The following is a 10,838-nucleotide window of genomic DNA, read 5'->3' as shown; positions in this document are numbered from 1 at the left end:
GGAACTGGCTACGTATATATTCCTGGTGCGGTATAGCATGTATATTCCTGGCCTTGTGTACCATATACATTCCTGGCCTGGTGTAGCGTATGTATTCCTAGCCTGGTGTACGGTATAATTTCCTAGTGTAGTTTATATATTCCTGGCCTGGCGTAGTGTATATATTCCTAGTGTAGCGTATACCGGTATATACCCAGCCTGGTGTACATATTCCAGACCTGGCGTATAATACCCGGTGTGGTGAATAAGGCAGATGGCGTCTTTAAATCCGCGGCGACAGGAGGCGGACACCGGAATGACCCTCAAGAATTCGCCAGCCAGAGACCCAAAACCCGAGACAGTGAAATTCAGGTCTGAAATTTCTTATTTCTGCTGTGCGCGGGTCTGGGAGTGGACGGTGCAAGGGGAGGGGTAAAAACATGAATACTCTGATATACTCGAACATATTTAGGATATATCGTATAACCGTGGCCATATATTGTTTCATTTTATAGAGGAAAAATAAATTTGGAATGACAGGTAATGTTTTCTGGAACACTGTGATGGTATCTTCAGACCTTAAGAAAGTGCTAAACTCATATTTATAGATAAATAGATTCATAGATGGTAGGTACAGAGAGAGAGAGAGAGAGATTTTGTGTCTTGTGTCCAGGAATACAGTTGAGTGTAATTTTTTCTCCTCATCCTTTTCAATGTTGGATCTGTATAGGATATATGAAAATTGCAATATATATTTCCCTGAGTCTCATTTCTAGCTTCCCATTTCTCTATCATTTCTGTGTATCTTCTTGAGTTTCCGTTTGGTGGTGTAGTGGTTAGGACGCCCCGGTCGGAGTGTCTGCCACGTGTGTAGACCCCATCCCCCCAAGGTGACCGGAGGGTTCTGGCTCATGTTATACCATCAAGGAAGTAGCCTGGTCATCTACCCTAAGATACAGTGGACTACCCTAGCCTAGCCTCGGGACCCTACTCTTCAAAAGGGGTTATAAGGGCCGGACTCTTAGTGTTGGATTCTTTTTATACCTAGATTCTCCTTCCTTGGTCTCTATTGCTCCCGTGAATTTCCCTCAGGTATAAACAGATTCTAATACCACACACTCCATCATTCCTGTCAGATATTTCCTTTGCATGAAGTCTAGTATTAATATTACACTGTCTACCTCCTGTTGCTGTTATTTTATCTGTCTTCCTTAGTTTACCTTGTCATAAACCTTTTTTTTATTACATTCCTCTTTTCCTCTTTTCTCATTCACTCTTTGAGTTTTATTTCTGCTCCTCTCAAATCTCTTTTTTGCTATCTTGATATCGCCTCTCTCTCTCTCTCTCTCTCTCTCTCTCTCTCTCTCTCTCTCTCTCTCTCTCTCTCAGAAGGAAGTTCGATGATTTTCGTAGCATCTTAAGAGCAGTTGCCCTTTCTTTTCACAAGAATCCATCGTCTTTCAGAGTTTGACAATAGTGAGACAAGGAGACAGACAGGGACAGCGACAGCCGGACAGACAGCTAGACAGAGGATAGGGCAAGAGAGGATCGATGTGGAGGAGGATAAAAGAATGAGACCAAAAATATCGTGAAAGCTCCAGGAGAATAATATTTTGACTCTATAATTACCATATCCAGACGTGGTGATGTATTCCCTGTTATTTCTACGTATCATTTTCCCCTATCTGATCAGTGTTGGAGTAGGGCGCCTTCACGTGCTGGCATGGTTGTGTCTCAGCCGCTCCATTGCCCAGTTTATAAGCGTCCTTCATCTTCCTCTCTACCTCTCGCAAGAAGGATAGTGAAGTGCAGGAAATGGTCAACTTTAGACAGTCCACCTAGCTCTCGTCCATATACATCGCCACCACCACCACCACCACCACCACTGCCACAACCATCAACAACAACAACAACAACCACGCATTTTACCGTGGCACCCTATTGACACGAGGTGCATGTTTCTAGTGTTTTACGGGCCTGGGTCTAAATGAACTTTTATAGAACAACTAACCTATTTCTACTGTAACTAACTTCATCTATCATTAGGCAACCTCTTTGCTATTGGGCTCGACAAATCAGTAGAGCATACACTTGACAGAAATATGTAACTAAATCATTAAAGCGTCTTATGGCACAAGAACGAAGCATTTACAATTGTCTGCCGAGTCTGGAAATATAGATTACGGAATTCTGAGCCAGCCTACAAGTATCATAGGAGTAAATTAGTTTCATATAATATTAGAGGACCCTTGTGACCAGATGCACCAACCACACTGACATAACAAAGACCACAATACTCGTCAAATTCCAGTTACCTGGGTGTTTTGATGGGGCAGGGGAAGTTTGGGAAGGAGCAGGGAGGTGATGGGTAAAGAGGGAAGGTTAAGGGTGATGTAGGGAAGAGGGAGAGAGGGGTAAGCTAGATGTGGTGAAACGCGGGTGGGGAGGGGGAAGGGTGTGGGAAAAAGAGGAGGGGACGAGGGACAGAGGAGGCTGGGTTTTGTGTACCTGCCAGTCACAGGTGGGACAGGTGTGATGACGCCTCGCCCACAAGTTCTAAATATATTAAGCAATGATAACCAAGAACCAGCGGCTGTGTGTCAGGTATATATACACTCACAGCAGAGAAATTTACCTAGTATCATGAAACTAATTAGGAGGATGCTATTCTTAATTTTATTCTTGCGATTTCATGTTATTAAATTTAGATCAGGAAATATTTCTCGAAACTCATATGTTTGATATAACCTATACTTTGCGGGATCGATTGGACAAAGGGCTGGAATAGTCGAACAATCTTACAATCGATTCCTTCTCGTAACCATGATCCGCTTGACAGGAGGAATTGGAGACAATGAAGTTCCTACCGATTTTTTTTCTTTTTTTTTCATTCTTTTTTTCTTTTTGTTCTTCCTTCCAGAACAGATAACAGCAATGGCAGTTTTCCTTCTATCCACGTGTCCTCTCGTAACCAGGAATTGTTTTTGACGAAAGAAAGCACGACAGGGAAAAGATGCAAATGTCGTTCTCCATCCTGCAAAAACTAATCTAGTTAATGACAAGCGATTTTACTCTCCTATAGAAAGCATCCCGAGGTATGAGGGGGTGGAAGGCCATCTAGATTTAAGCACTAAGCCTCAGGGAACGGAGCGTCTACAGCTACCTAACGTCAGAGGATTTGCACTGAGAAACGTCTTAGTCTGTTAATTAATCCCTTTACAAAGCGTGGAATTTTATAGGTTGAATAAAATCGTCTGGGGGAAGCAAAAACAAATTTAAATCTCTAGGTATTACAACAAGCACGGAAAGTAGTGTTAACTAGCAGAGACGAGTTAATGGTCTGATTTTTCACTTGACACAGTATTGACAGGTTATCACACGATGGTAGTTTCTAGCAGTAGTAGTAATAGCAGCAGCGGCAGCAGTAGCAGTAGTAGTAGTAGTAGTAGTAGTAGTGGTGGCGGTGGTGGTGGTGTAGGACTACATAATAGATAGATAGATAAATAGATAGATAGAGAGACAGATAGAAGCAGGAAGTCAGATGATGAGAAGGTGTTGTGTCTGCGAGAATCGAGCAGTGCTAAACATGCTTACACACTCTTAACACTGAGGAAAGCTGACGACAGCGGCCAGTAAGGAGATGATGCAGTTAGCTGTCAGCAGTCCTCTCGTGAACAAAGATCCACGAGGAACACACGTGACACACCCCTGCTACACCAGATTTTAGGAAAGAGAGAGTAGAAGGAGACAAGCGACCCTAGAGAGAGGTCGAGACGGAGATTAGCCTTAGAACAGAGAGAGAGAGAGATAGCGAGACAGGGAGGTAGCTACTCAGTCCCATATGGATGTCAACTTGGTGGACTATGTGAAATCGGCCACTCTACCGGACGCTCCCAGGGATATCTTACTATTCCTTGGCAGAGTGTAAGGATAGTCTTACAACACCTGGAACACTTGAAGTTACTATGCTATAACTCTTGTAAAGAATTATATAAAAGTCCCATGATCCCCTTTATAAGTGCCAGTAATTATAGCCACTGTACATATAAGAGCTACTGATTTTTTCCCTCACATTAGTAAGAGTGAACATTTTTTCCTTTTCCCAGCTGCGTGTTCAGAGCGGCAGAATTTAAATAAAAAGAGTGAGAGAGAAATACGCAGGTTTTGTGAGGATCGTAGCGCAGATATTCACAGCTTTATTTTGACAGGGACAACGCTTCCTTGCAATGAAAGCAAATTATGCTTTTTCCTTTTTTCTGTTGCACGGAGACAGAGCCATTCATTTAAGCTGTCAGGTAAGCCCGTTAGATTTTCCCTTTATGCGGCAAAACGTATAGGATGATGGCGCAAGATTTTTAAATGTTTTTCCGAGTTTTTCAGGAAGCGTAGAGACCCAGGAATTCAAACATTTGTGCTTATAGGGAATCTCTCTCTCTCTCTCTCTCTCTCTTATATACACCATTTCACTGTATTTAAGTAATTGTTTTAGGCTGTAACTATGTCCTGTTTGCAGAGACTCCTAAATGGAACAAAATCGTCTCGTAATATCTATCTTTTTCTGTCTATCGCTACACGTCTTGATTCCTTAAGGGATGGCCACAAACAAATCGCCTCCATGTCACCCTGTCTTCCGCCATCTGACTGCCATCTCTCCAACTCACACTTCCCTCCCTCATATACTGTACCTCTCCACCTCATCCCTCCATCTTATCCTTGGTTTCCCATTCCTCCTCTCCCCCTACCCCTTACTCACATTCTCTCCTAGTCAGTCTCATTTTCCAACTCGCACTCCCCTCCCTCACATACCTCTTCACCCCATCCTTCCATTTGATTCTTGGTCTCCCCCTCCCCCTCTCCCCCTCCACCTTACTCACTCTCTTAGCCAGTCTCTCATAATACAGCTCGCACTCCCCTCCCTCCCATACCTCTCCACCCCATCCCTCCATCTCATCCTTGGTTTTCCATACACCCTCTCTCCCTCTACACCTTACTCCCATACTCTCTCCCAGTCAGTCTCTCATTCTCCATCCTCTCCACGTGGTCAGACTAGAGAGGAATTATAAAGCAGTACTTGGTGTGCAGGAGTTAATATCTACAAGCAGAGGACGTAATTCTGCTTTATTTTTGCTTCCTTTACTCGATCTTATTCAGGTTGTTTTTCTAGTTGGAGACGTACGGCAGAGTCTCCATTGCTCCTTACATTACTACAGCTTCTTCCAAGTTTATATAATATAATTTCATAATCGATTAAATAAAAGGAAAGAGAGAGACAGATTAGACGGGGCAGTGCTGGCCCTTGTACTATCCAGCAGGTGACTCTGACGGAAGACGCTGTAATCGTTATGAAAATGTTGGCTGGGAGAGTTTCAGTTCTTTATTTTTTTCAGTTCTTTATTTTTTTCAGTTCTTTATTTTTTTCGTTTCGGGCTACACAGAACCCATCTTCAGTCGGAAACGATAGAGAAAATAAAGAATTCAAGTTCCAACCTATGTTTCTCTACCACCCACCATTTCCACCTGTCACAATATATCATTTACTATAATCATTATCATGACCTGGTTGTACAGTGATAATGATAGTGATGCGGCACACTGACTCCCCATAACCTTCTTTACAGTATATAGACCGACGATTATGGTGATGATGATGATGACGAAACAGCCACGTCCGCATCAAACCCCAGTTTACCTTGTCCAGCCTCACAATATAAAGCTAATTGGGGCATGGGGAGGGCAATTACCCGGTGACCACCCAGTTGGAATCCCGTAACAACATGGAGTTTTGGCGGTGGGGGAGGGGAAGGGATGAATGGGGAGGGGAGGAGATGCGTAGGAGGGATGGGTGAGAGGTGAATGGGGATGGGAGGAGATGTGTAGAAGGGAAAGGCGGAGGGAGGAGGAGGAGCGAGGAGGAGGAGAGTGGGAAATAGAGGGGAGGGGAGAAGTTAGGAAGAGAGGTGCATATAAAAGAAGAAATGGAAGGGGGAGGTGAATGAAAGGGTAGGGGGTATGGAAAAGGGAGGAAAGGGGGAAAAAGGGGAAGGGGAAGGAGAGGGCGGGGGAAGGAGAAGGAGGGGGAGGTAAAAGAAGAGAAAAATGTGGGAAAGGGGAGGGGAGACTGTGTGATTAAGTTATGTTAAAGAGGGGAAGAGGAGGGGGAGGGGAGGCCGGAGGAGGTAAGGGAAGGGATGGGTAGGGGAGGTGAGTGATGGGGAGGAGAGAGGAAAGGGGGAAGGGAGGAAGGGATTACATAGGATTATATAAGAAAGCAAACAGCTACAGACCTTATGGTCCTTTCGAGGCTGCTTGTTACAGAGAAGACTATGACTACAAGATCTAACTCTATGTTCTGAAGGATAAGGATGGTAAAGCAAGAAGGCTTGCCCCACCCCCAAATCCTCCAGGAAAAAGTGAGAAAAACCACCATGCAGCATGGAAAAACTGACATGGAAATTTCACAGGAAACACTGGAGAGGAAAAGTCACATTCTATAATACTTTGTCTATAAGCTACTCGTTTGAGTAACCTGAAAGAGAAAGTAATCAAATAAACTAATAGTTACGGCATGACATTATAAACGGGTACGTTGAGTTAATGGGGCGTCTGTGGACATAACGTGGAAACTACACAGTGCACAGTGTGGATGTTTAGGGGTGGTGCGGCAGCCTTGCCTGGAGCTTTTAAGGTAGGCAGCAGAGAAGTAAGAGAGAGTAGGCGGGGGAGGGAAACAAGAGGAATGAATAAATTGTGTGGAACGGGGGGGGGGGGGAAGAAGGAAGAGACGGGTGGAGGGAAAAAAGAGGAAAGGGAGAGGAAAGGAGGGGGTGCAGGAACATAAGAACATAAGAAGAGAGGATAACTGCAGTAGGCCGGTTGGCCCATGCTAGGCAGCTCCTAGAAGAGTCACTGAACTACTAGAATGAGATAAGGATAGCAAAGAAGAAGGCTCTCCCCCGCCCTCCAAACCCTCCAGCCGAAGCCGGCAGGAAAAAGTCAGAAAGAACACCACGCCGTATAGAAAAACTGGCGTGGACATTTTACAGGAAAGTGTGAAAGGAGAATAGAGACTATCATAGTGTAACCTGAAAAGAAAATTTATTTTTGAATTAGTATTGGTTATAATATTTTCTTTATTCTATATCCACCCCTTATTTGTCATATGCTTATCTAGCCTATGCTTGAAACTCTCAATGGAAGAGGCAGCAACTACTTTACTAGGTAGCTTATTCCATTCGTCTACTACTCTATTACCAAACCAATTTCTACCGATTTCCTTTCTGAAACGGAATTTTTCTAGTTTGAAACCATTATTTCTAGTTCTATCCTGTATGCTCACTTTAAGTACCTTGCTAATATCTCCTTATTTATACCATTCATCCACTTAAAAACCTCAATTAAGTCTCCCTTACTCTACGCCTCTTCTAGCGAATGCAGATTTAGTCTTTTCAGTCTGTCTTCATATGACAGGGTCCGGACGTCATGTATCATTTTAGTCATTCTTCTCTGTACATTTTCTAACGAATTAATATCCATTCTATAGTAAGGACACCAAAATTGTACTGCGTAGTCTAAATGTGGCCTTACTAATGCTAGATAAAGTTTCAGTATTACTTTAGATGATCCATTGCTCACGCTTTTCGAAATAAATCCTAGGACCCTATTTGCTTTATTTCTCGCATTAATGCACTGTTGCCTTGGTTTAAGGTCGTTACTAATCATAACTCCTAGATCTCTCGCATTCCGATTTGCTAATTTCTTTGTTATCTAAGCTGTATTTAGTATCTCCAATGGTCTTACCTACGTTAAGTACTTTACATTTTTCAACGTTAAATTCCATTTGCCAAGTTTTAGACCATTTGGACAATGTATCGAGGTCTTTTTGTAAGTAATGGCAATCGTCAGTCGAGTTAATGATACGCCCTATTTTTGTATCGTCGGCAAATTTGCTGATTCTGCTATTGACTCCTAAGTCTAGATCATTTATATATATGATAAATAATAAGGGACCGAGTACTGAACCCTGTGGTACACCGCTAGTTACTAATCCCCAGTCCGACTTAGTTCCATTTATTAATACTCTCTGCTTTCGTCCTTTCAGCCAGGATTCTATCCATTTTAAGATATCGCCGTCTATACCGTGTGCTCGAACCTTTCTAACTAACCTTTCGTGTGGGACTCTATCAAAAGCTTTACTAAAGTCCAGATAAATAACATCGTAAGCTTTATCGCTATCTACTGCCTCATAGACCTCCGAGTAGAATGACAACAAATTTGTGAGGCAGGATCGTCCTTGCCTGAATCCGTGCTGACTTTCGTTTATAAGATTAAATCTTTCTAAGTGTTCTCTAATCTTATTTGCCAAAATTGACTCTAACATTTTTCCTACTATTGACGTTAGACTTATCGGACGATAATTCGACGCAGCTGATTTATCACCCTTTTTAAAGATGGGCACTACGTTTGCGGTTTTCCACGCCTCTGGAACTTCTCCTGAACTTAAAGAGTCATTAAATAACGTTAAAAGTGGCTGACATAATTCTTCTTTGGTTTCTTTTATAATTTTTGCATATATATCGTCCGGACCTGGCGATTTTTGAGGTTTTAACTTGTTAATTTCTTTCAATACGTCCTCCTTACTAATGGTTATTTTACTAAGAATATTTTCCGTATTCTCATGGTAAATATTTGCTGCTTGAGGGACCAGGCTTAGATTTTCCTTGGTGAATACTGATATGAAATAATTATTTAGGATGGAGCACATTTCTTTATCTTCACTGGTAATGTCACCTGATTCTGTTCTGAGTGGTCCTATCCTATCTTTATTTTTCGTTCGGTACATTTGATAAAAACCCTTGGGGTTTACTTTTGATTCACTTGCAACCTTAATTTCATAACTTCTCTTTGCTTTTCTTATCTCCCTCTTTACTTCTCTATTTAAAATTGTGTACCGGTTACGTAAGTGTTCCTCTCCACGTTTTATTTTTCTATATATTCCTTTCCTTTGGCCTATGAGAGATTTTAATCTGGTGTTTAACCATCTTGGTTCTGAATTGTTAGTTCTAAACGGTTTTGAAGGAATATATCTATCTTGGCCTCCGTGTATTATATTTATTAAATCGTTATACTTCTCACTGGTCGAACGTCTGTTTGGTACTGGAGCTGAGTTAATTTCCGTCACCTGGACTACATTCCTATCTACTACCTCCCCCCTCACAGACACCTGACGGACGTCCCCACGTGCTTCCTGCGCCTGACCTATGACCTGGGGATCCCCACTAACCAGACATTCCCTCCAATAGCTAATCTCCCTGTGGAATACCGTTCGAAAATAAGCTCTTAAGCCATCGAAATCTCCTAGACGAAAATTAGGAACGGTGGAGGTATTTTCAGTGGAACAGACATCCCAAATAAATTTGAACTTAATTTCTTCATGATCGCTATTACCAAGTCGTCCACCAACCTCTATATCGCTAATGATATTTTCTTTATTAGCTAAAACCAAATCTAGTATATTATTACCTCTGGTGGGCTCCCTGATATACTGATAAAGGAAATTATCCTGTACTACCTCTAGAAATTCCTCTGACTCTGCATCTCCTGTCTGATTTCTCCAATCTATCCTTGGCAGATTAAGGTCCCCAACAATTATTACTAAGCTGGACTGTGATGCTTTCCTAATTTCCTCCCAGAGGTATTTACTATCAACTCTACTTAATTTTGGAGATCTGTAAATTGCTCCTAAGACTAATTTCTCCCTATTGTTACTAATTTCAACCCAGACACTTTCTGTGTCCCTATTTACTTTAATGTCTGCTTTATTGTAACAGTTTAATGAATCCTTTACATAAATAGCTACCCCTCCCCCTTTCTTCCCTGACGGTTTGACACAAAAATATTATAGCCTTTTATCTGATATTCTGCTAAAAATTCTCGAGTGTCTGTATTCATCCAAGTTTCACTAATAACGGCAATGTCTATTTTCTCTGTACAAATTAAAGCCCTCAGTTCATCCATTTTATTACGTAAACTCCGGCTGTTTGTGTAGTACACTTTCAGATTATTACGAGTAGTTATGCCTTTACCTTGGCATTTACTGTTATTTATTTTATTACTAACTGGGAAACTCTTTACTTTACTAATATAACAATTTTTTGTACTATCGCTTATCGCCCTTCTATCATCGCTTGTTCTATCATCTATCATCGCCTGCTCAATTTGAGGTGCCTGAGTGGATGTATCTACACTATTGGTTGAACTTTTGTTCTTAATTTTGCAAGTATCGATGCATCTATCCAAACATGGTAATAATGATTTCTGACTGTAGTTGCTGCATCTTCCTGTACACCTACTTCTCAATCTCGAAAAAATCCCTCCAACTCCCTATCTATCATTCCAGCTAAAACAGTAACTCCTTGCCTGCTAAGATGAGTCCCATCCCAACTATACAAGGCACTTCGTCCATAAAACCGGTCCCAGCTGTCTATGAAAGGTATTGTATTATCTTTGCAATACCTTTCAAGGCGGCAATTAAACCCTATTGCCCTGCTCAACCATTCCCTTCCAACCCGCCACCTTGGTAAAACACCAAGCACTACAGGGGTTCCTCCCTCTCCCTAACCTTTTCTAACATCAACTTGTACCTTTTCCACAGTACCTCACTCTTACGGCTACTAATATCATTGCCTCCTACACTGAGGCACACAGTGGGTTTGTCACCACTTTCCTTTACGATATTTGAAATTTTATCTACCACATTAGCCACCCTGGCCCCTGGAAGACACACATGTTTAGCGAGTGGAGTATACATGGCCCTGTTCAGATATCTCACCTGGGAGTCTCCAACAACAACAACATTTTTC

Source organism: Coenobita brevimanus, chromosome 73 (assembly GCF_032717465.1).
Source record: "Coenobita brevimanus isolate Jiangsu-jjx chromosome 73, ASM3271746v2, whole genome shotgun sequence".
In the NCBI taxonomy this organism is placed as follows: domain Eukaryota; kingdom Metazoa; phylum Arthropoda; class Malacostraca; order Decapoda; family Coenobitidae; genus Coenobita; species Coenobita brevimanus.
The sequence above is the reverse complement of the archived record's forward strand: the minus strand, read 5'-3'. Positions refer to the sequence as shown.